The 26,238-nt window shown below is 45.2% G+C and overlaps 1 protein-coding gene across 1 annotated transcript in view; it reads right to left on the bottom strand.

The window, feature by feature from the left end:
* LOC115470035 (zinc finger matrin-type protein 4-like) overlaps positions 1-26,238 on the bottom strand; it is a 239,821-nt gene that overhangs the window by 9,944 nt on the left and 203,639 nt on the right. The window lies entirely within an intron of this gene.

Here is a 26,238-nt window from a genome sequence, read left to right as displayed (position 1 = left end):
TTAAAATGAATTTAGAATTAGCTCACGCCTTTCCCAGTGAATTATATTCAGATACAGTAGGTATTTCCCTGTCTCTTCAGGTTTTACAGTCTAGGTTTATACCTGAAGCAGTAGAGGATTAACTGACTTGCCCAAGGTCAAAAGGATTTGAACCCTAGCTTGCAGCCCATTGCTCTAACTGCTAGGCTATTTCTCAAGTGCATGCCCACATCTCTAGATATCCAGCACTTTTGCCACTAGTCAATATCAGGCTGGTTGTGGATGATTTCTGGTAAGGTTGTCTTTTGAGAGCCTTAACTTACTGGAAACATTTTTTGTTGGATGACAAATTTGTTATTTTTAGAGATCATGCAGAAACCAAGAACACAATGTGGGCCTTATGGAATAAAGTAATAGAGTGGAACAGTGCTTCTTAACCCTTTCCAGGAGGCACACCTAGCTAGTCAGGTTTTCAGGATTACCACAATGAATACATATGAGAAATCTGCATATATCTGAGACTCGTATACAAATCTCTCTCATGCATATGCACTATGGTAATCCTGAAAATCTGACTGGCTAGGTGTGCTTTCAGGAGAGGGCTGAGGAGCACTGCAGTAGAGGGCTGTGACTCAGGAGGACTCCTCTGCTCCAATTCCTGAGTATCTGCTAACTGTGGTGATACCTTGGTGTCCTGTATCTCAGCTCACTTTTTCTTTTCTTCTCCTGCAAAGCCACTTTTCATACTCCTTTCCAACCTAATCTCATTAAGGACCCACCATGCACAGTCTCCAGTATTGCTCCTGATTCTTATCCATTGTGGCTCTGAGGAAACATGTTATAGAAGCCTTCAGAGATACCAGCAACGCTGCTACCTGCCCAGACAACATTGTCGCTATCTTGACTGGCGGTTGGATCCCAAGATCAGGTTTGGGAAGCCTTGACTTATCCTACCCAATTATAATTCAATGGCAATATATTCGCCATACTAATACTATTCATCTTCATCACAATGTCAGGAGCTACACAAAATGTAGATACATTCTATCCCAGAGCTGGCTGCATTAGGGTCTTTAGTATTGTAACTGAAAAGAATTTTGAGCTCCCGTTTAGATAGGAAAGCTCCCTAAGTTGGTTTTATCATTACTACACAATTTGAGGCCGATATTCAGACAGTGGACCAGCTAGCTCCCATGGTTGGTGCTGAGCACGGATATTCAATGCCGGGCCATTTCCAGTGTCCCGCATTGAAGATCTGGTTTCTTTTTTGGTTGGTTTGAAGATAACCGGCTAAGTCGATATTCAGATTTAGCTGGTTATCTTCAAACTATTCCACTATTTGACACAGCCAAATATGGCCGCTAAACCTGGTCTAAAAATTGGTGGATAGCCAGTTATATCATGCTAAGCAGGAATATTCAGTGGGGGATAGCTGGTTATCCCTTGCTGAATATCGGCAGATAGCCAGTTAAGCGCTATGTAACCAGTTAGCAGTCGTTCTGACCAGTCAAATAGAGCTGAATATCGAGGTGTTTGTTTATAGGGTGATTTGAAGCTATAAGAAAGACAAGCTAGCTATACAGAGAAATATAATTCAAAAACTGAAAAAAAAAGCCTCCCATACTTTCTGTGCCCCGAGAATAAAAGCAGTTGCTTTTTATGCCGTAGGCTATACCATGGGCTACAAAAGAGGCATCCCAGTCACTATTAGGGAAATTCTACAACATCTATTTTCCTTTATAGAATACCAGTCTATCTGGATATATGTTGTAGAAATATAAGCACAGTCATGCACTATGGAATAGGTCAAAAGGCCAGAGATTGATAAGTCTGTATGACTCTGGAATCTATCAGAGATTGACGAGCCTGCATGACTCTGGAATTTATGATCTCTGGAATTTAAGACCTATTATGATACCCTTAGGGGGCAAGCAGGCCTGGGAAAGAAACTAAGGTAAACAAACAGGAAGAATGTTGTCTAACAGCTTAAGGAAACCAGATGCTGGAAATCAGATAATAATCTGTGAGAAGGACATTTTGCAGAAAACGTCTTGTAAATCATTGTCTGAAACAAACGATATAAGCAGCTGAATTAGAATAATATTTTGGAGATGCAGATAGAAAACATCTTGTTATGTAATTGTTTTGATCTCTCATGAGAAACTATTGTTTTTGTACTTGGTAAGTGTTACAGAATTGACCCCTATGGGGGGAATTCTATATATGGTGCTGACCCCCCCCCCCCCCCCCCCACACACATTTAGCACTGTTCTATAAAACTCACCTAATGTTAGGCGTGGTCTATAGAATACGGATAGCTGCCGTTTCCCATGACTAAAATTTAGGGGCAGCTATTCACACCAATTAAAACCTGGTATAAATGCCCAAGTCTTATTTAGATGCGAGTGTGTGTTATCTTCAGGAATTCCCATGACCCCTCCCCCCCCCCAATGCCCTTCCCATGGCCATGCTCCTGCCCCTTTTTTGCGATCCACACATTAGAATTTACACGCACCACCTTACAGAATACACTTAGACAGTTGTGTGCGTAAATTCTAATTAGTACCAATAATAGCTTGTTAGTGGCCAATTATCAGCACTGATTAGCTTGTTAATTAAGCCAAGGTAGGTATTAAGATCAGAGGCTGCCATGCGATTGCCAACAAATGAGATAGTGCGTTTACATTATGATGATACACGAGCTACTGCTTTTGCCTCGGCAGGAATTTCATTATGGAATGCTCTCCCTTGACAGCTCTGCCTTTGCGATAGTGCAGTGCAGTTAAAAAAATTATTAAAGACTAGGCTGCTTGTAACCGCGTTTTTCTAAACACTTTATTGACGTTCTGAAGAATTTGTCATAATGTATTCTGATATGTACTGTTTTTGTGCTATGATGTGTATTGGATTGTGAATGTATTCTTGGAAACCACCTAGTTTTAGGTGGTCTATAAATTAAAAAAATAATAATAATAAATAAATAAGTTGCATGTGCTAATTGGCTATTCATGCTGATTTGCATATGTTGCCATATATAGAATCTGGGGGGGTATATGACCAAAAAGCAAATTAGAAAAAGTGACCGGTATACCGAAAAAGATCTACAAAAAAAGGAGAGAGGGATAAAGCACAACAGAAGAAAGCCAATGCAATAGAAATGACAGTTTACAACTTTATGATGTATTGAGGGCGCAGTGGCGCTTTTGTATGAGGACAAAAAGAACATTTGATTTGTCCCCAGGTAGAAGAAAAGAACTTTGGAAAAGATAAAGACTAAGCAGTTGAGATATTTTTCCCGACTGGAAAGCAACATTGAACATTCAGAAGGGGTATATTTTACCCGAATGATACACTTTACATCCAGGAGGGAAGAAATCAGCTATATAACGATAAGTGCCTAATTGCTGTTATAAGTGTTGGAGACCTCATTGAGGCTTTTAAAATGTATGTGGTAGGATGGAGCAATAGATAGAATTGTTTGATTCAGACACTTTTTTTACCATTTTCATATTAGGTTATTAACTAATTGGTGAAAAGAGCACGGGTGTGTTGTTTTGCTCACAATATTAAGTATAAATTACGGAGAAGTTCTATGATTGAGAAGCTTGTCCACCCTTAGAGACATAAATCATTTTGGTGTAGTCTTGCTTCGGTGAGTTTATACTCTGAGAACTATCCATCATCATATAAAATATATATTTATTTAATGAGATTGGTAGTGTCTGGTCAAGATTCTATCTATAAATTGACTCCTCCTTTTTGTACTCTGGTTCTTGGATAATTTAAATTTAAGTTTACCACATAGGGCATTCATAAAATCTGGAACTGTTAAAAATTACCAAAATGTGTAATTCTAAACCCTAAACAAAAGAAAAATGTGGAGTGGAGTGGAGGAGTGGCCTAGTGGTTAGGGTGTGGACTTTGGTCCTGGGGAACTGAGGAACTGAGTTCTAGATTCCCACTTCAGGCACAGGCAGCTCCTTGTGCCTCTGGGCAAGTCACTTAACCCTCCATTGCCCCAGGTACAAATAAGTACCTGTATACAATATGTAAGCCGCATTGAGCCTGCCATGAGTGGGAAAGCGCGGGGTACAAATGTAACAAAAAAAAAAAGAAGAGGAAGAATGGGAAAAGAAACAGAACAATAATTCAGTGGTACTTCCAAACTGTTAATAGCTAGTCATTTCCCAGTCAAGAAGTACTCAATTCAATATTGTTATACATCAATTAAGCAATAATGAATCCCAAGGACAGCTCATCTTATAACATAGAGCCCAAAAGACCCTATGATTATCTGTGGAATAAAACCTATGGCACTTTTGGGCTACTAAAGATGGGCTGTTCTTGGGATTCATTATTGCTAAACTGCTGTTTAATAATATTGAGATGAATTTTTCACGACTGTAAGACTGGGAACAGTCTTGCGATATTCCCAAAACACAACTACTAACAGTTTGGAATAACAGGAAACACAAACTGTCCCTAGTGGCTGTTTAAAATGGACAATAATTAAACACAAATGAAAAGGGCTAGATAAAAACATAGAACAATGCCAGCCACTTAAATCATGTGAGAACCACAATGTTCACTGCCAAATAAAAGTGTCAACATTTCTACAAAATAATTGTTGATTTTCATTTCATTTTTAAAGTGGAAGGAAAAAGCCTCAGGAAAGTCTGGTTAGCACATATAGAAAAGACCTGAAGTGCTCCAGCATTTCAATCATGGGCATAAAAAACTTTCTTGTCCTTTAATTTAATTTCTTAGGGGCTCTTTTACCAAGCTGCGGTAAAAGGGGCCTGTACTAGCGGCAGCAGCCATTTTTACCATGCACTAGGGCCCCTTTTACTGCAGCGGGTGAAAACTGGAAAAAATGAAATGGCTGAGTGGTAAGTTTGCACTTGCTGTGTGGCCATTTTGGAGGAAGCACTTATCGCCACCCATTGAGTTGGCGGTAAGGGCTCCTGTGCTAACCCAGCGGTAACTGGTCAGCGTGTGGCACTACCCAATTACTGCCGGGTAACCCTTTGTGGTAATATTTTTCCCTAATTACCACTAGCATTGGAAATTTATTTTTATTTTATTTATTGCATTTGTATCCCACATTATCCCACCTATTTGCAGGCTCAATGTGGCTTACATAGTTTTGTTTAAAAAGTCATTGCAGGGTGACAGATACATTTAATATTGTGCCGAGGTTAAGTAAAGAAGGACGAAGGAAAAGGTTGATTAAGGTAGTTATAATTGGTGAGCTATCTTGACTGAGTGGGTTGTCGGGTGGATTAGTGTGACTGTTAGTTCTCATTGTATGCCTTGTTGAAGAGATATGTCTTCAGAGATCTGCGATGGGCAGAAGTACCACTGGCACCCACGTTGGGCTGGCAGTAGTTCTTGATTGGCATGCGGCAAGCTCATTGCCACACGCCAACCCTTTTGCAAAAGGGCCCCTTAATTAAACTTCAGTAGAAGACTTATCTGAAAATGCCTCGCTTCTGACAATGGCCAGCATTTTCTAAAACTGCCTTAGGGAAAACAGGGGCAATATAGACTTAATCAGGTGCCAATGCTGCTCAAACAGTACTGTGAACACTGAGCATTGGCATGATGAGAAGGGGGGGAGGGGTTCTGAAATCTTGCGAGCATTCAGAAGGGGGAGATGGAGGTCCTGAAAGTTGGAAAGCAAAGAAGGAAATGTTCTTCCCGTCTCATACCTAGTCACATAACATTCAGCCCACTTTTTCATTTACTTCCTCCCCCATTCCCTCATATGTCTTAAAAAAAATCCCATACTCTGACCCCCAACTCTCTTTTCAAAACTGCCACTCCAAATCTTTGTCCCCCAGGGCCTTTTTCACAGCCCCCCCAACACAAGCGCTTTCCCTTCCGTCAGGTCCTCTTATGTAGCCCCTGCAACTAAAACATCATCTCCCCCCCCACCCCAAATAAAGACGTCCACCAGACTCCAGCTTCTCATTTATACTCCAGCTGAGAGGACAACCTTATCTTCCTCAAGCAACTCTTCCACAGCTCATCTTCTAGCTTCTCGTTCACATCTCTTCCTCCCTCCAATTAAACCCCCCACATTCTCCAGCTCCCCCTTCTTCCTGGATCACACCTCTGCATCCTTTCCCTGCCCCCTCCTATGTTGAATGGGTGACAGAAGAAGGAGAAATGTAGAGTGAGCATACACAGACGCTATAAGCAGTAATCCGATTTGGTGATACTCCCCCTTGATAAAGTTAAATGAAACGGGAACCTGTCGGGGTTTAGAGCTCACCAACCTGCATAAGATAAGTGTTTTGTGTATATAAAAGAATTCACAGTGGAAACGAAAATTAAAATTGGGCTATAAGGAGGTGGGGGAAGAGTCTATGATTAGTCAATGTACAAGGGCAAATGATTCACCATAGAGTGAAATGAGAACAGCCGTGTCAGAAATATGAGACTCTACCTCACATAATTAATCCCAAAGAATTTAAAGATCAAGCCAGATGTCATCTCTAACTATCGCCCAGTGGTTTCGATACCTCTAGTTATCAAGCTGATGGAGAGTCTGGTCAATGTTCAGCTCAACGAATTTTTGACTAATTTTGATATCCTCCACCATTCGCAATCAGGTTTTCGAGTTCCTTACAGCACGGAGACTGTCCTGGTCACCCTCTTATCTAACTTTCAACGAGAACTATCTGTTGGACGGAAGATTCTTCTGCTGCAATTTGACATGTCTAGCGCTTTTGACATGGTGGATCATGAACTCCTGTTCCATCTACTGGACTCTTTTGGTATAGGAGGGCCAGTCTTGCATTGGTTCAAGGGTTTCTTGACTTCAAGGTCCTACCAGGTCATGGTGAACTCCTACACTTCTGAACCGTGGAATGCTTCCTGTGGGGTCCCTCAGGGCTCTCCCCTTTCACCTACCCTATTTAATATGATGATGCCTTTAGCCACAGCACTTGCAAACCTGGACCTCAACCCTTTCATCTATGCGGATGATATTACAGTCTACATCCCTTTTCATTCCACAGTATCAGAAGTTGCCAACCTCATAGATGCCTGTTTCTCCACTTTAGAACATTGGGCCAGGGTGTTCCGCTTCAGGCTAAACAGGGAAAAAACTCATTGTCTCATCCTCTCGTCCACGCACGCTCATGTATCTGACACAATACTTCCAGTTCTGGGCTCTGCCCTCCCGATTGCCAACAGCCTGCGACTTTTAGGAGTGCATCTGGACTCACATCTCCAGCTGGTTGATCATGTACACTTGGTCTCCAAAAAAATGTTCCAGGCCATGTGGAGGCTTCGGCGCATCAGATACCTCCTTCCCAGAGACTTGTTTTGTACCCTTGTCCACTGGCTTGTCCTATCCCATCTGGATTATTGTAGTGGTATTTATGTGGGTTGCCAGGCCTCCTTATTGAAAACGTTCCAAACGGCTCAGAACACTGCGGCGAGGCTCATCCTTAGAGAAAGGCGTTTTGCACACGCCGAACCCCTGCGCTTTAAACTTCATTGGCTGCCTGTACAGGAGCGCATTGCTTTTAAGATCTGCTCCCTAACACATACAATCATCTATGGGGCTGCCCCGGATTACATGCTCCCCTTGATCGACCTTCCGCCTAGAAATGCCAACCCTGCTGCTCGGTCCTATCTCCACCTCCATTTTCCGAATTGTAAGGGTGTCAAGTACAAGAAAATCTTCGCCTCGTCCTTCCGTTATTGGAGTCCCAAACACTGGAACACGTTACCTCGTCACCTTAAAGCTCAAGTGGACCATGCCCTTTTTAAGAAGTTGTTAAAGACATTCCTCTTTGCTAAGACTTACCCCTCAACTTACCATGTTGATTGATGCATCCTTTGTCCCTTACCCTGCCTAGTTCACGCTGTTAGTTTCTCCCCTCCTACTTGCTTCTTTTATGCTTGCCTAAGCTTTTAAGTTTGTACTCTTATTTAATTCTCTGTAAGCCACATTGCGCCTGCATGAGTGGGAAAATGTGGGATATAAGTAACAAACAAATAAATAAATAAATATATATATATATATATATATATATAGCTTCTCTATGTAGTTAACTCGTTCAAACACACTCAGTCAGTGGTTGTGTTATATCTTTAAAGTGGACCGAGTGAGGCCTAAGATTGTTGGGCAGTATTACTAGGATAAGCAGCATAAAATGTATTGTACTGTTTTGGGATCTTGCCAGGTACTGTATGAGCAGCAGGAAAAGGAGGTGATAGTGCCATTGTATAAGTCTCTAGTGAGGCCCCATTTGGAGTACTGTGTGCAGGTTTGGAGTACTGCGTGCAGTTCTGGAGACTTATGGAAAGATATGAACAGGATGGAATCGGTTCAGAGGACGGCTACAAAATTAGTAAGCAGCCTTGAAAGCAAAAATGATAGGGACAGGCTTATGAACCTCAACATGTATATGCTGGAAGAGAGGAGAGAGAGAAGAGACATGATAGAGACGTTTAAATATCTCAAGGGCATTTATGTGCAGGAAGAGAGCCTTTTTCAAATGAAGGAAAGCTCTGGAATGAGGGGGCATATGACGAAGTTAAGAGGGAATAGGCTTAGGAGTAATCTAAGGAAGTACTATTTCACAGAAAGGATGGTGGAGACATGGAATGGCCTCCCGGTGGAAGTTGTGGACTCGAGGACTGTTCCAGAATTTGAAAAGGCATGGGATAAGCATGTGGGATCGCTTAGGAAAAGGAAGAGTTAGGGGTTACAGAGGATGGGCAGACTGGATGGGTCATATGGCCTTTATCTGCTGTCATGTTTCTATGTTTCTACTTGTAACCTGGATTGGCCACTGCTGAAAACAGGATGCTGGGCTTGATGGACCTTCCGTCTGTCCTAGTATGCCAACGCTTATGTTCTTATTATTTGAACAAGATGCATATAAATTACTTCTAAGTTGCAGTCCTTGTCATGAAGAGAAGGTGGCTTCTAGTTCTGGTTACTTATTTGTACAACTATATAGCCATCTCATGTCTCTCCCCAGGAATGCCCCCATCAAGCTCTAAGATATCACAGTGAAAGGTCTTTTATGCCTCAAACGGTATCACCACCCCTAGCAACTAGTACATTGCAGAGACATCTGTGCAGGAAACCTCTGACCAAAATTTTAAAACTGGTTTATATGTTCTGGTATTTTGTGTAGGGGGAGGGGGAGAAAATCTCTGAAATGTACCATTAATATATTCTATAATCTGAATTTCTCATGTCTATATCCATGTTTGTACACGTGCCATTCAGTTAATGTTGTTATTCTTTTAAATTATGTATGCAATCCTGTTTGTCCTGGTGAGCATCAGAATGGCTTACTTTAATGATTTTTAGGACTGTTTGTGAGGTCAGAGCCAGGAACAGCCTGAGCTGGAAGGCTAAAGGCACAATCCACTCAATCAACACTCTGCTGTTATCCAGTAAGTCAGTCCAGGCCAGAAGTTGCAATTTTAACCATAAGGTTTATTTAAACGTGGATGATGCGGGTAACTGAAACAAATGCTCCACAGCAACTATATGCAGGCAAAAGCAAAGTAAGAAAATTAGTTTTGATTCTTGTGAAGGAGAATTTTCAAAGTAATGTCCAAGGTCTGAGGTTTGGCAATTAAAATTCAATGCAAAGAAATGCAAAGTGATGCATTTAGGGAGTAGAAACCCACGAGAGACGTATGTGTTAGGTGGGGAGAGTCTGATAGGTACTGAGGGGGAGAGGGATCTTGGGGTGATAGTATCCGAGGATCTGAAGGCGACGAAACAGTGTGACAGGGCGGTGGCCGTAGCGAGAAGGTTGCTAGGCTGTATAGAGAGAGGTGTGATCAGCAGAAGAAAGGAAGTGTTGATGCCCCTGTACAAGTCGTTGGTGAGGCCCCACCTGGAGTATTGTGTTCAGTTTTGGAGGCCGTACCTTGCGAAGGATGTTAAAAAAATGGAAGCGGTGCAAAGAAAAGCTACGAGAATGGTATGGGATTTGCGTTCCTACTACTAATACTACTACTATTTAGCATTTCTATAGCGCTACAAGGCATACGCAGCGCTGCACAAACATAGAAGAAAGACAGTCCCTGCTCAAAGAGCTTACAATCTAATAGACAAAAAATAAATAAAGTAAGCAAATCAAATCAATTAATGTGAACGGGAAGGAAGAGAGGAGGGTAGGTGGAGGCGAGTGGTTACAAGTGGTTACGAGTCAAAAGCAATGTTAAAGAGGTGGGCTTTCAGTCTAGATTTAAAGGTGGCCAAGGATGGGGCAAGACGTAGGGGCTCAGGAAGTTTATTCCAGGCGTAGGGTGCAGCGAGACAGAAGGCGCGAAGTCTGGAGTTGGCAGTAGTGGAGAAGGGAACAGATAAGAAGGATTTATCCATGGAGCGGAGTGCACGGGAAGGGGTGTAGGGAAGGACGAGTGTGGAGAGATACTGGGGAGCAGCAGAGTGAATACATTTATAGGTTAGTAGAAGAAGTTTGAACAGGATGCGAAAACGGATAGGGAGCCAGTGAAGGGTCTTGAGGAGAGGGGTAGTATGAGTAAAGTGACCCTGGCGGAAGATGAGACGGGCAGCAGAGTTTTGAACCGACTAGAGAGGGGAGAGGTGACTAAGTGGGAGGCCAGCAAGAAGCAGATTGCAGTAGTCTAAACGAGAGGTGACAAGGGTGTGGATGAGGGTTTTGGTAGAGTGCTCGGAAAGAAAGGGGCGGATTTTATGGATGTTGTAAAGAAAGAAACGACAGGTTTTGGCGGTCTGCTGGATATGAGCAGAGAAGGAGAGAGAAGAGTCAAAGATGACCCCAAGGTTTCGAGCTGAGGAGACAGGGAGAATGAGAGAGCCATCAACAGAAATAGAAAACGGGGGGAGCGGGGAGGTGGGTTTGGGGGGGAAAATGAGAAGCTCGGTTTTGGTCATATTTAATTTCAGGTGGCGTTGAGACATCCAGGCAGCAATGTCAGACAAGCACGCTGAAACTTTGGTTTGGATGCAAGGTGAGATATCAGGGGTAGAAAGGTAGATTTGGGAGTCATCAGCATAGAGATGGTAGGAAAAGCCAAGGGATGAGATTAATGAACCAAGGGAAGAAGTGTAGATAGAAAAGAGGAGGGGACCAAGAACAGAACCCTGGGGTACGCCGACAGGCAGAGGGATAGAAGTAGAAGAGGATCCACCAGAGTGAACACTAAAGGTGCGGAGGGAGAGGTAGGAAGAGAACCAGGAAAGGACAGAGCCCTGGAATCCAAGTGAGGACAGGGTATCGAGAAGTATGCTGTGATCGACAGTGTCAAAAGCAGCGGAAAGATCAAGAAGAATGAGGATGGAATATTGACCTCTGGATTTAGCCAGTAATAGGTCATTGGAGACTTTAGTAAGCGCAGTTTCGGTTGAGTGGAGAGGGCGAAAACCAGATTGTAATGGGTCAAGAATAGCATGTGAGGAGAGAAAATCAAGGCAGCGGCGGTGAACAGCACGCTCAAGTAATTTGGAGAGAAAAGGAAGGAGGGAGATGGGTCGGTAATTAGAGGGACAAGTAGGGTCAAGTGAAGGCTTCTTAAGGAGAGGTGTGACCACAGCATGTTTAAAGGCAGCAGGGACAGTCGCAGTGGAAAGTGAGAGGTTGAGAATGTGACAGATAAAAGGAATAAGAGTAGGAGAGATGGCATTAAGAAGGTGGGTGGGAATGGGATCAGAGGAACAGGTGGTACATTTTGAGGAAGAAAGGAGAAGTGTAGTTTCCTCAATAGTAACTTCAGGAAAGGAGGAAAGGGAATGAGGGGAAGGAGAGAGAGGGGAACGGACTAGTGGAGGGAGAGCTGGTGAGGTAGAGAAAGCAAGGTTTATCTTTTGAACCTTGTTGTGAAAGAATTCAGCAAGGGTCTGAGGAGATAATGAAGGGGGAGTTGGGGGAGGGGGCATCTTGAGGAGAGAGTTCAATGTGGTGAAGAGAAGTCGAGGATTAGAGCCAAGAGAGTTGGTCAGTTGGATATAATAATCAGCAGATTGGAAGGAGGTCAGCATGAACTTAAAGTGTAAGAAATCAGCAAGGGCCCGAGATTTCCGCCAGAGGCGTTCGGCGGAGCGGGTACAGGAACGTAGGTAGCGGATATTAGAAGTCAGCCAAGGTTGGGGTTTTGTACGCCTTACAGGGCGGGTCATCAAAGGTGCAAGAGTGTCTAAGGCAGAGGCTAGAGTATTGTTGTAAGAAGAAACAGCCTCGTTGACAGACATGGATGGTGCCACAGTAGAGAGGAGGTTTGAAACATGGGAGGATAGAGATGAAGGGTCAATATCGTGAAGATTCCTAAATAAATTAGATAGGATAGGACGGGACTGGGAGGGAGGAGATTTAAGTGTGAAAGTTATAAGATGGTGATCAGAGGAGGGATGATCAGAGGCAAGGAAACTAGAAGGTGAACAGTTGGAGGAGAAGATGAGATCAAGACAGTGACCATTTTGATGAGTGGGGGAGGTGGAGCATAGTTGGAGATTAAAGGACGACGTTAAAGCGAGTAACTTGGAAATATAAGAGTTGGAAGGATCATTAGCAGGAATATTAAAGTCACCAAGGATGAGAGAGGGGGAGGAAGGATCATGGAAGAAGGCAAGCCAGGCGTCAAAGTCACTGAGAAAGGATGAAAGGGACTTATTAGGGGGACGATAAATGACCGCTATTCGAAGAGGCAGAAGAGAGAAAAGGCGGATAGAGTGGACTTCAAAGGAGGAAAAACAGTGAGATTGAGGTGGAAGAAGGGGTTGAAATCTGGAGGAGGGAGAGAGAAGTAGTCCAACACCACCCCCACGGCCAGCAGGGCGAGGAGTATGTGAAAATAGATAACCGCCATGGCACAGGGCTGTGACTGAAGCAGAGTCATCAGGGCAGAGCCAGGTTTCTGTTATGGCGAGCAGATGGAGGTGACGCGAGATAAAGAGGTCCTGGATATAGGGGAGTTTGTTACAGATAGAGCGGGCATTCCATAGGGCGCAAGAGAAGGGCAGAGAAGAGGAGGGGAGTAGAGGAATAGAGATGAGGTTAGAGAGGTCACGGTGAGATCTGTAGAGTTTGGATAATAGTTGGTGAGGAGGGCCAGGATTGGGATTGATGTCACCAGCTGAGAGTAAGAGAAGGAGTAAAAGAGAGCGGAGGAGAGTAGGAGAGGTGTGGCCATGAAGGCGTCGAAGGCGAGAGGTATTTAGGTGGAATGGGGAAGGCAAAATGGAGGGAAGAAAGAGACGGAGATTAAAAGCCAAGAGGGAGGAAGAGGGTAGGAGAGAAGGTGAGGTGATGAAGTCAATGGATGGGAAGTGAGTTCCTGTAGCGGAGAGAGGTAGGGGTGAGGGAAAAGATTAGGAAGGGACAGAGCTAGGAAGAGAATGTGAATAGGGGCCATAAACGATTAAGGTACTTTAGCAACTGGAAAAAGATTAGATACAAAGAGAAAAATGCCCGGCACCTAGAGCGGAGGCCCTGAGTGGATCGGGGTGGACCTGGGTGTCACCCCGGAGAAGGCTGTAAGGATATGCAGATGAGCTGCAAGTCCTCCACAGCACCTGAAAGGCAGCCGGTGGTAGAGGTGGGCACCTCTCAGCTGAGGAAAGGCTTACCAGGGGTTAGGCCGAAGCCAGCATTCCTCCCCCTGACTTGCTGACCTGAACATGTATACCCTGGAGGAAAGGAGGAACAGGGGTGATATGATACAGACGTTCAAATACTTGAAAGGTATTAATCCGCAAAAAAATCTTTTCCGGAGATGGGAAGGCGGTAGAACGAGAGGACATGAAATGAGATTGAAGGGGGGCAGACTCAAAAAAGATGTCAGGAAGTATTTTTTCACGGAGAGGGTGGTGGATGCTTGGAATGCCCTCCCGCGGGAGGTGGTGGAGATGAAAACAGTAACGGAATTCAAACATGCGTGGGATATGCATAAAGGAATCCTGTGCAGCAGGAATGGATCCTCAGAAGCTTAGCTGAAATTGGGTGGCGGAGCAGGTGGGGGGAAGAGGGGTTGGTGGTTGGGAGGCTAGGATAGGGGAGGGCAGACTTATACGGTCTGTACCAGAGCCGGTGATGGGAGATGGGACTGGTGGTTGGGAGGCGGGAAATACTGCTGGGCAGACTTATACGGTCTGTGCCCTGAAAAAGACAGGTACAAATTCAAGATATCAGTTTATCTTGGGCAGACTAGATGGACCATGCAGGTCTTTTTCTGCCATCATCTACTATGTTACTATGTTAAGTCAGAATTGGGTGTCTCGTTCATAACATCCAAAAAAACGTCCACCTCACAGCCATTTTTGAACAGGAAAATCTTTGGGATTTCCTGTTCGAAAATACGTGAGGACATTCTAGCACTGAAAATGTCCAAAATGAACAGCCACTTTCCAAAATGAAACATCCAAAATATGAACTCCAAAAGAGCAGGCACAAATTGTCTGTTTGGCGTCATTTCTACAAAAATAGCCACACAAATGACCCTGCAGAGCAGAGGGGCAGCATTGTGGTCAGTGCAGTGGACTTTCAACAACGGGACCCAGGTACAAAACCCACCTTAATTCTGTTATATGTTATTATGAGCCCTCTAGAAACAGAGGGCTGAAGGACCTCTTCAATGCTTCCTTAGAAACTGGAGTGGTCCCGGTGGACTGGAGAAGGACGGATGTGGTTCCTTTGCACAAGAATGGAAGTAAGGAGGAGGTAGGGAATTACAGACCTGTCAGTCTGACCTCAGTGGTGAGTAAGCTAATGGAAACGCTTCTAAAGAAGAGGATTGTGACATTTCTTGAACTACATGGAATGCGGGACCTGAGGCAGCATGGCTTTACTAGTGGCAGGTCGTGTCAGACGAATCTGACTGTCTTCTTCGACTGGGTGACCAAATAATTGGATGTGGGAAGGGCGCTTGATGTGGTATACTTGGATTTCAGCAAAGCTTTTGACATGGTTCTGCACAGGCGACTGATAAATAAATTGAGTGCCCTCGGTGTGGGACCTAGAGTAACTGATTGGTTAAGAAATTGATTGAATGGTAGGAGACAGAGGGTGGTGATAAATGGAGCTTGCTCTGAAGAAAAGGATGTCGTCAGTGGAGTACCGCAGGGATAGGTCCTGGGGCCAGCTCGTTTTAACGTCTTTGTGAGCGATATTGCGGAAGGGCTGTCTGGTAAGGTTTGTCTCTTTGCGGATGATACTAAACTCTGCAACAGGGTGGACACCCTGGAGGGTGTGAAAGACATGAGGAAGGACCTAGCGAAGCTGGAGGAATGGACCGATATTTGGCAACTAAGGTTTAATCCCAAAAAATGCAAGGTCATGCACTTGGGTCACAAAAATCCGAGGGAACGATACAGTATAGGGGGTGTAGTGCTTCAGTGTGCGAAGGAAGAGCGGGACTTAGCGGTGATTGTGTCTGACGACCTTAAAGCTTTCTAACAGGTAGAAAAAGCGACGGACAAAGCCAGAAGAATGCTTGGGTGCATTAAGAGAGGCATGACCAGCGTGCACCCGAGGTGGACCGCCCCTCCCTTCCTACGCCACTGCCGTTCGCATCAATAGTGCGGTGGCCAGGGAGCAGGAGTCAAAGACAAGAAACTCTCCCTTTCTTGACAGGGAGAGTTACTATAAATTTTATTTGATTTGGGCACAGGTGATGCGAAGAGAGAGATAGGACCAGAGATTTGAAAGAAAATGGAAGTCAAACCTCTATTATTGTATACTAGTGGAACCCAGCCCGTTTCCTCAACAATGAAACGGGCCCTAGAAAGACTGTCTTGCAAGCAATTTTTTTGTCTCTCCCCTGCCCTCCCCTCCTCTCCATGTCCAGCGATTCTTCCCTTCTCTTCTCTCCCCTCCTATCCCCTCCCCTCCATGTCCAGCGATTCGCCTCTTCCCTGCCCTCCCATCCATGTCCCGTGATTCTCTTCTTTCTTGTCCTCTCCTCCCATCCCATCCCATCCATGTCCATCAATTCTGCTCTGCTCTGCTCTGCTCTCCCCTCGATGTGCCGCGATTCTCTCTTCCTTTGTACCTCATTGTTTTCTGGCTGGCCTGGCTGGCTTCCCTTCCATTGGTAACATCCTGACGTCAGCTCGCCTCCAGCATTCCCTTCCCTCTCACTGTTCCGCCCTCTGATGTTATTACATTTTGACGCAAGGGCGGGGTAGTGAGGGGAATGGAATGCTGGAGGCTGGCTGACGTCATGAGATGTTACGAACCCAGGCAGCCAGACAGCGATGGAACATTGGAGGTGCAAATTATTATATACGATTAACAAAGGTGTCTTTTCCTACCACTGTCCATCACTGGTAGGATGGCTGGCCCCCTGTTCCTGGAGCTGTGATAGCATTCTAATTCAAAAGGTCACAAATCTTATCCTGGTTGAGCCACTAGAGGTCACTACCGGACAGTTTCAGAAAGCAGAACTTGAGTGCCAATACATGTCAACTGTCTTGTCATTAGAATGTCTTTGTTGTATACATTTATGATGTGCATATGTCATTTTACTAGTTTATATTCTTTTTAATAATGAAAACCAGCTTGTTTATTCTAAAGGCGGTAGGTATATCAAGTGACTAAAGCTAACCTTATTTTTTAAAAATCCTCCCACACCACATTTTCATAAATGTCATTTTTTTCATATATTAAGTTGAAACAAGAGGTAAGAGCAAAAAGCAAGAAAAAGGATTTCCTTTTTAATAGCTCCTACACTTCCTCCTTCAGAAGGATGGCAAACAGCTAAATCCAAAAAATATATATATTCATAAAAGCCATTTTTGGCACGTCTCTATGTGTAAGCTTATAGAATTGCCCTTCACATGCCTGAAGGAATTGTGTGTATGGTTTGTTTTTCTTTTTGTTTTGTTTTTAAGGAAACTGGAATCAAAGTTATTTGTAAAAAGTTTAGGAACAATAAAAATGTTAAAAAAAAAAAGGATGGCAACTTAAAAATGACCTACGAACTAACGAACTTCCGCAAACTACTGAAGACCTATCTCTTCAGCAAGGCTTATCACAAAGATCAACCAACGTGAATATACGTAAATCCTCCACACGTAGTTAGAAATGTCTTCTAATATCTGCTTGTCATACTACTATCATGTCTTACCATTATCATGTTGCCAAAAATTCTCTGTAACACTAAATGCCTATTTTTCTATTATATTTCCACTATCTATGATGTATTGTAAGCCACATTGAGCCTGCAAAGAGGTGGGAAAATGTGGGATACAAATGCAATAAATAGATAAATAAATACAATAAACAACAGATCTGGGGGAAGAAGCCAGGCAGGAGTTGAAAGAACTATATCAGGAAGAGATAAAGTGCCTGAGATTCATTTATCCCCTGCTGCTGGAGCAGATGCTTATCAAAAACAGCTATGAATACTTCATTAAGAGCAAATGAAAGACTGACAGAGCATCCTACCATTAAAGGAGGCTGAAAGGGCTTCAGCCCTAGTGGATCTCAATCTATTCAGAACCCGCTGACCTCCCTCAACACTGCATTACATACAACTGATCATATCCATGAGAGTGGCAATTGAGAGGAACCATAATTTTCAAAAGTCATTTGCCAGTGTAAGAGGCTATTTACTCGGGCAAAAGGGCTTTTTTTGGAAACTGTCCATCCTGTATACAGGTACTGTGAAAGGGGGGAAGAAAAGTCACAACATAAGCATTGCTATACTGGGAGAGACCGAAGGTCTATCAAGCCCAGCATCCCGTTTTCAACAGAGGCCAAGTCAGGTCACAAGTACCTGGAAAGATTCCAAAAGAGTAAAACTGTTTATGCTAGAAATAAGCAATGAATTTTCCCAAGTCCATCTTAATAACAACTTATGGACTTTACTTTTAGGAAATTATCCAAATCTTCTTTTAAACCTTGCTAAGCTAACTGCTTTTACCACATTCTCTGGCAACAAATTCCGGTAAATTCCCCTAATTACAGTAAAAGGTGGGAGAAACCAGACCAGAAAAAATCTTAATAAAAAGAAGAGAAAGAAAGAGAGATAGAAGACAGTCACTGTGGAGGGGCATAATCGAACACGAATGCCTATCTCCATGGGCGTCTATGTCCGAAAACGGGTACGTGAAGAGGCGGGACAGACTGTATTTTCGAAAAAAAATGGACGTTTTTCAGCTGGGCGTTTGGTTTTTTTTAGCGATAATGGAAACTAAAAACGCCCAGCTCAAAAACGTCCTAATCCGAGCCATTTGGTCGTGGGAGGGACCATGATTCGTAGTACACTCGCCCCCCTGACATGCCAGGACACCAACTGGGCACTCTAGAGGTCAGTGCGGTGGACTTCAGACAATGCTCCCACATGCATAGCTCCCTTACCATGGGTGCTGAGCACCCAACCCCCCTCCCCCAAAACCCACTACCCACAAATGTACAACACTACCAAAGCTCATAGGGGTGAAGGGGGTACCTACATGTGGGTACAGTGGGTTTTGGAGACCTCTCATTTACCAGCACAAGTGTTACAGCTAGGGGGGATGGGCCTGGATCCATCTGGCTGAAGTGCACTGCGGTACCCAATAAAAGTGCTCCAGGGACCTGCATACACGCAGGCCTCTAGGACTTGTTGCTGCTATATAAAATTGGCACACCAGTTGACACCTGAAGACTAATCTCTACGAAAACGTCCTTTATTGGAATAAGCACGCTTACTCACAGTTAACTGCAGATCAGAGGTTGTGCCCCACTGGCAACGAGTCTCACCGGTACTGAGATTAGCAGTAGGTCAGAGCTGGCAGAATGGTGTACAATGCCCTCTTTCAGCCACATTCAAGGTAAGAACTAAGTTCTGTAACGTGGCTAACATGTGAAAGGGATCTAAAACTGGCTTACAAAAATGGCCATTACCTCATGGACTACCGGAAACAAAACAGGGCACACTCTGACCCAGTAAGCAGGGGGAAAAGCACCATGGGAGTAGAGCCTACCAACTACCAACATCGTGAGCATCTGCCACAAGCTAGTGGAATCATGGAGCCCAATACCCTACACCTACCACAATGCATTGCTGATGTGACTCTGCAGTGCGCATAACAGAAAAGGTGTCACACTCACCCGAGAGCCACATCAGAACCAGGGAAAGGCTGTCAGAGGATAGAACACATTCTGCTGTCATGGAGGTGTGTACAGCATTTGAGGCTGGCATACAGGTTGGAAAAAAAGTTTTTAAAGTGGGGTTTTTTTGGTGGGAGGGGGTTAGTGACCACTGGGGGAGTCCAGGGAGGTCATCCCCGATTCCCTCCTGTGGTCATCTGGTCAGTTGGGGCACTTTTTTGGGACCTGTTCGTGAAAAAAAAGGGTCCAAAAAAAGTGACCCAAAATCAATTATCAGCTAAAGATGCCCGTCTCTCCTCGGCCGATAACCATGCCCCAGTTCCGCCTTCACCACACCTCTGACACGCCCCCGTCAACTTTACCCGTTTCCGCGACAGATTGCAGTTGGAAACGCCCAAAATCGGCTTTCGATTATACCGATTTGGGCGCCCATGGGAGAAAAACGCCTATCTCCCGATTTGGGTCGCAATATAGGCATTTTTCTCTTTCGATTATAAGCAGGACAGTGTACTAGATATGTACACCTGCTGCTTTTGCTACTCATCCAATATTTTATTTCATTATGATTTAGTTATTTTATTTATTTGCACATTTGTTAGACCATCATATGACCAAACATCAAAGCAGTTTATAATCTAAAAATGAGCGAAGAATGCAAAATGCCTGGACAAGAAAACAAGACAATAATAAGTAGGCATAAGTGAAACAATAGGGAAAGAAGAGTAATTCTGCACGTTATTAATGATGTTTTATTGCCTGTTTCTACTTGCTTGTAGCAGAAAGCCAAAATGTTGCTACCTTGGATTTGCAAGAGGAACCTCTGAGTCCCTGCTCCAGAAAATTCCACTCAAATGTAATGAGGGGAGCCTAGGGGTGGGATCGGTGTCCCCTAAATTTGGAGGGAAGTATAAGAGGAAATGTTGGAAGGGGCTCATGGCCCTCCTCTACAGGAGTTCAGAGAAGAAAGCAAAATACCTCCTAGTGAGGCTTTCCACTCTACAAGAGGAAGGAGTGAGGAGTTAGGGGAATAAATCCAGCTGCAGCTTAACCAAAACCAAGTGTGCAACAGGGATCAGCAGGGGAGAAACCAAAGGTGGTGGCCTTTCCATCCAGTCCAATATTTGTGGTTGACTAGGAATGCAATAATGATGAACATTTCTTACTTTCAAAGAAGGCGCTCTAAGCCCTTTCTTGAAATCTTTCTGGCAGTGGGACAATAGAAATCAAACAAAATAAAACATGGAAAAGAAAATAAGATGATACCTTTTTTATTGGACATAACTTAATACATTTCTTGATTAGCTTTCGAAGGTTGCCCTTCTTCGTCAGATCGGAAACCTTTGAAAGCTAATCAAGAAATGTATTAAGTTATGTCCAATAAAAAAGGTATCATCGTATTTTCTTTTCCATGTTTTATTTTGTTTGATTTCTATTGATAACCTTAAGAGTGGACTAACACAGCTACCACACTCCTTTACTGGCAGTGGGACAGAAAGTAGGCACTTGCCATCAAATTCTCCCTGGCATATCTCTATGGAGAACCTCAGATACTCCTTCCTGCATTCCTCAAGTGGGCTAAAAACCATGAACTAAACTTATTGGTGCTTCTTTGGCCTATGCTCAGAGGATCTGGGGTCTTCATGCCAATGCTGGTACCACTTTACCCCTCTCCAGGTGCCTTGAGGTGTTCCTGCCAATGTTGGTGCCATATTAGCTCTCTCCCAGTGTCTTGTGGTCTCTGTGCCAAATGCTGGTGCTGCTTTATTCTCTTGCAGTGCTGTGGGGGTCAAAGCACTGGGGTCTCCATGTTAGTGCCCTTTGCCCCTATTTGGGTGCTGTGGGGATTTTATGCCATCTTTAGGGCTCTGTTTACTAAGGTGCGTTAGTGTTTTTAGCACGCCTACACTTAGTGCGCACGCTAATCATATAGGTGCCTATAGGGATATTGTAGGCACGTACATGGTTTATGCGCATTAAAAACATTAACGTGCCTATAACGCTGCTTAGTAAACAGGGCCCTTAATGTCTTGGAATGATGTTGCCTCAATGATCGGAATGATTCAAATAATTTTTGCCATGCACATCCCTACTGCTAACTGGTAAATTAAAAACTTGCAATGATATTCCAAAATAAGAAGCCCAATTATCTTTTCTTTTTCTTAGCTCCCTCTTCCCTACCCACCCCCCCCCCCCCCATAAAAAAAAAAATGAAGAACAGTTCACATTGTACGCAGAAGAATTTTTTAAAATTTTTTGCAAGGAGTGAGCTGCATATGTGCAACAGTGCGGATTAGTGGCTAGCTGCAGGCAGGGCCGCTGAGAGACTGGGCCGGGCCCGGGGCAAGGCCGCCCTCGGGGCCCCGCCGTCACTGCTGCTCCCCCTCCCCCCGCCCCCTCCGTCCACCACCGGGCCGGGCCCCCTGCATTGAAATCACAGCGCCTCTCACCTCCGTGTGAAAGCAGTGCAGGCAGCAGGACAGCAGATCGCCTCCCTTCGGATCTCCTTCCCTCCTTGTGTCCCACCCTTGCAGAAGTTACGTCAGACGAGGTCGGGACACAGGGAGGGAAGGAGGCCCGAAGGGAGGTGATCTGCTGCCCTGCTGCCTGCAGCGCTTTCACACGGAGATGAGAGGCGCTGTGATTTCAATGCAAGGGGCACGGCCCGGTGGCAGACGGTCGACGGTGGAGGACGGGTGGGACTGCGGCGCTGGGCCCCCCTTGGAGGCCCGGGCCCAGGGAATTTTGTCCCCCTTGCCCCCCCCCTCTTGGCAGCTATGGCTGCAGGGCCTGAGGAACTACAACACACAGGTTGCAGGTAAAAGTCAAACCACTTTATGTACACAAATAGCTAGCCCTATTTCCTCACAGGCTTGGTACTTCTAATAAAGTCACTTCAAGCACAGTCACGGTTTCAGCAGCCTATCCCTGACATGGTCCCACATTTCAATATGCAATAAGCTTGGTCAAGCATAAGCACAGTCCCAACCAGGGCCGGTCTTAGCAAGTGCGGGGCCCTATGCAGACCAATTTGGTGGGGCCCCATCCTAGCCCCGCCCCTATCCTAGCCCCGCCCCGCCCATTGATAAGATTATTCAATTTTTAGAAAATTGTTTATTTATGAAATTTCAAATAAAGACAAATGAAGCTAAACTTGTACAGAAAAACTGATTGAAATAATAAGCACAATGCTATCATGAAACCCCCCCTCCCAAGAAATTATTCAGTTCAAGTCCACAATTAGTAGTTCAAATTCTCATAACCCCGGGGGGTCAGAGGTGCGGACACACAATCTCTCCACTGCAAAACACTATACACAAACTTGTGCAAAAACACAGTCAGAACCTTACCAAACCATAACAGCACTAATTCCAAGGACAGGACGAGCTACAACCTTATGCATGGAAAGGCAGAACTGTAATTACACCAGGCTCTATAACACCAATACACTACCTTGTGAAAAAAAAAAAGGACTGCAAATACTACACGCTAGCAGGATACTGTACCTTGATCACACATGAAAAACACATGACACAACAAATATGAAGGCAAAATACTGAATGGAAAGTTACCTCAAGAAGTCAGACTCAGCATGCAGCAATACTAGAAAAATTGAAACTTACATGCAAAATATCACAGATGCACATTTCTAAAAGCTGACATATTCCAATTAATAAATTCTGAATAAAATACTTTTTTTCTACCTTTGTTGTCTGATCATTTAGTTTTTCTATTCGCTTTGGTCCCAGTGTCTTCTGTTTTATGCAGTGTCTTCTTTCCGTTTGATATTTTTTCTCTCACCGTGTCCACCATCCTCCTGTGTCCTTATGTGTTCTGTCTACCATCTGTAGCCCCCTGTCCCTATCCTTTCTCCAGTTTCAGCATCTGCCTTCAAAGTGTTCCGATCCAGCCCTTAAATTCAACAATTTGCCCTCCATTCACATCCAGCATTTCTCCTCTCGCCCCTCCACTCCATTTCCAGCAATTTCTCCTCTCCCTGGGCCCTGCCATCCCATCCAAGTCCATCCTTGGCCCTCTCTGCCCTTCCCTCCTCCATCCACATCCAGCAATTATCCCCTCTCCTCCATTTCCAGCAATTTCTCCTCTCCCTGAGCACTGCCATCCCATCCAAGTCCATCCTTGGCCCTCTCTGCCCTTCCCTCCTCCATCCACATCCAGCAATTCTTCTCTCTCCCCTCCCCTCCATTTCCAGCAATTTCTCCTCTCCCTGGGCCCTGCCCTCCCATCTGTTCCTCTCTCCCCTGCCCCCCTCCATTCACCCATGTATCCAGCAAGTCCCCTCTCTCCCTGGGCCCTGCCATCCCATCCAAGTCCATCCTTGGCCCTCTCTGCCCTTCCCTCCTCCATCCACATCCAGTAATTGTCCCCTCTCCCTTCCCCTCCATTTCCAGCAATTTCTCCTCTCCCTGGGCCCTGCCCTCCCATCTGTTCCTCTCTCCCCTGCCCCCCTCCATTCACCCATGTATCCAGCAATTCCCCTCTCTCCCTGAGCCCTGCCATCCCATCCATGTTCCTCTTTCCCCTGCCCACCCTCTTCTCTCCCCCACGATCGATCATCGATCCCTTTCCTTTTTTGCTTTTAAATTTACCTCCAGTCCGTCAGCATCAGTGAAAGCGCTCCCAGCCAGTAAAAGCGCTTCTCTTCGCTGTGTCCCGCCTTCTTCTGATGTCATGACGTCAGAAGAAGGCGGGACACAGCGAAGAGAAGCGCTTTTACTGGCTGGGAGCGCTTTCACTGACGCTGCCGGACTGGAGGTAAATTTAAAAGCAAAAAAGGAAAGGGATTGATGATCGATCGTGGGGGAGAGAAGAGGGCGGGCAGTTCGGACGAGCGGCGGCGATCCCCGGGCGGAACTAGGTCAAGGCTGACTGAGGCACGCCGCACGGGGCCCCCCTAAGCGCGGGGCCCTATGCGGCCGCCTCGGTCGCCTCGGCCTAAGACCGGCCCTGGTCCCAACAGCCTATCCCTGACATAGCTTCACAGTTCTAACAGCCAAGGGATAATTGGTCTACCTTGGCTGGTTTCAGTTACCTCACACATAATCCTTGGAAGTATAGATGTACAGGTTTCTACACAACACAGGGTGCAAGCATCTGAGCTAGAGTAATTCCTCTTCTTGGAACTCCCCTCAATTATTGCAGTCAAGCCAGATTCAGAACACCCTGGTAAGAGCCTCCTTTGAGGCCTCCCTGTTCTGTTCCATCCTATGGCTTTTTACTTCCTTTCTGCCTCCTGACTCAGTGTCGTAGCCACAGGTGGGCCTGGGTGGGCCGGGGCCCACCCAATTAGGGATCAGGCACACCCAACAGTAGCACACGTATTAGCGGTAGCAGGTGGGGATCCCAAGCTCTGCCAGCTGAAGACTTCCCCCTGATGGTAATGAAAACGCTATTCTCCACGATACCAGCACCTGCGCATGCTTAGTTTTCAGCGCATACCTGCTGCAGACTGCTAAGGTGGAAAGAAGCGTTTTCCCGCCAGCTGAGATTTGATTTTGGTGGTGGGTGAAGGGGAGAACACTTGATGCTCACCCACTTCTTGTCTAGGCCCACCCAAAATCTGTTGTCTGGCTACGCCCCTGTCCTGACTCAGCAGGCTTACTAGGGGCTCTTTTACTAAGGTGCGTAGGCGCCTACGCACGTCAGTGTGTCAATTTGGAAGTACCCCGCCTGCCTCAGGCTTTAATTCAATTATTTACACGCATCCGATACGCGCGGCAGAAAATATTTTTTTAATTTTCTACTGCGTGGCGCTAACCGGGCAGTAATCGGCAGTGTATGTATGCTGATGATTACCGCCCGGTTAACACGTGAGACCTTACTGCTAAGTCAATGGGTGGTGGTAAGGTCTCAGGCCCAAAATGGATGCGCACCAATTTTTATTTTGCTGCGCGTCAATTTTGTGCCCCCCCCCCCCCCCCAAATAAGGCCTTTTTTGCAGGTGTGCTGAAAAATGGACCTGCTCGCATCCAATGCACACGCCTACAACATCGCCGGGCATTTTTCGGCGCACCTTAATAAAAGGACCCCTAAGCTCTTCCCTGTGTGAAGGTAGCTCAGCTCCAGCCTCAGTAAGGGAGTGTCCTTCGGGGAACCCTGCTTTGTATTATCCACTCCCTCACAGTTTGTAATATTGTCAGCAGTTTCCTTGTTTGCTTCCTGTTGTGTGTTTTACCTGTTTCTTTCGTCTAGATTGTAAGCGCCAATGAGTACAGTCTATCAATTAGATGTATCTATGAAGTACTGTGTATACCTGATAGCGCTATACAGATATAATAATAATCTGCTCAAGGGCTTCTTCCCATACTTCTCTTTGGCAGTGTATTGGGACAGTTCTTAATTGTGGATTAACACTGATCTCTGCTGTTTATCATTATAGCTATGGCTTGTGTCAACAAAGACAGCATTGTAGCCTCCACAAGGAATTGGTGGATAAAGGTGTAGGAGCACAGGAGCTGATAGTGTGCTTTTCACGCTAGGGAGTACTGTATGATAAGAAAGCGCTAGGAATGAAAAGGACAGCTGTGTATTCACTCAGAATCATTCACAGAGTACATTACAGCCTCAGGAATACTGTTCCAAATGTAGAAAGAGATATCTGGAAATCCATCATTTGCTTGTCTTTCATTTTGTCCACTTCAAAGAGCCTCAGTAATTGAATTCTGAATGAATTTCCAGCCACTGTGTGACTGCCCTCCTCCAGCACCCTGAAAGGTACAGGACAGGACTCAGACTGACACATCCCTTGTTGAAAGAAACTAATAGCCAGTGGTGCGCTGGAGCTGGCTTGCACCGACTTGCGAGAGCCGTTTGTTAAGTTTTTAAGAATTTTGGGAGCCGGTTGTTAAGGTAGGCACCCTGTGGCTAACTTTAACAACCGGCTCCCAAAGTTTGGGCTCAGGGCCCCCTTCTAAATTCCCTTTTACTTTGCTGACAGGGATGCCAAGCCCCGCCAGCCAAATAACTAGACTGCCGCCACTTCCACTCTTTGTTTCCGGCATGCTGCTCAGAGCCAGAAACAAGCATTGGAGAGCAACTGCAGTCCATTTATTTGGCTGGCGATGCTCGGCATCCCTGCCAGCAAAGTATATGTAGCATGCCTGCACTGAGGGGGGGGGGGGGGGGGGGAGACAGCATAGTAAAAGGACCCCGAAGTCAGAGGGAGAGTAGAGAGTGG

This window comes from Microcaecilia unicolor, chromosome 5 (assembly GCF_901765095.1).
Source record: "Microcaecilia unicolor chromosome 5, aMicUni1.1, whole genome shotgun sequence".
Classification (NCBI taxonomy): Eukaryota; Metazoa; Chordata; class Amphibia; order Gymnophiona; family Siphonopidae; genus Microcaecilia; species Microcaecilia unicolor.
This window is presented reverse-complemented; position numbering and strand designations above follow the sequence as displayed.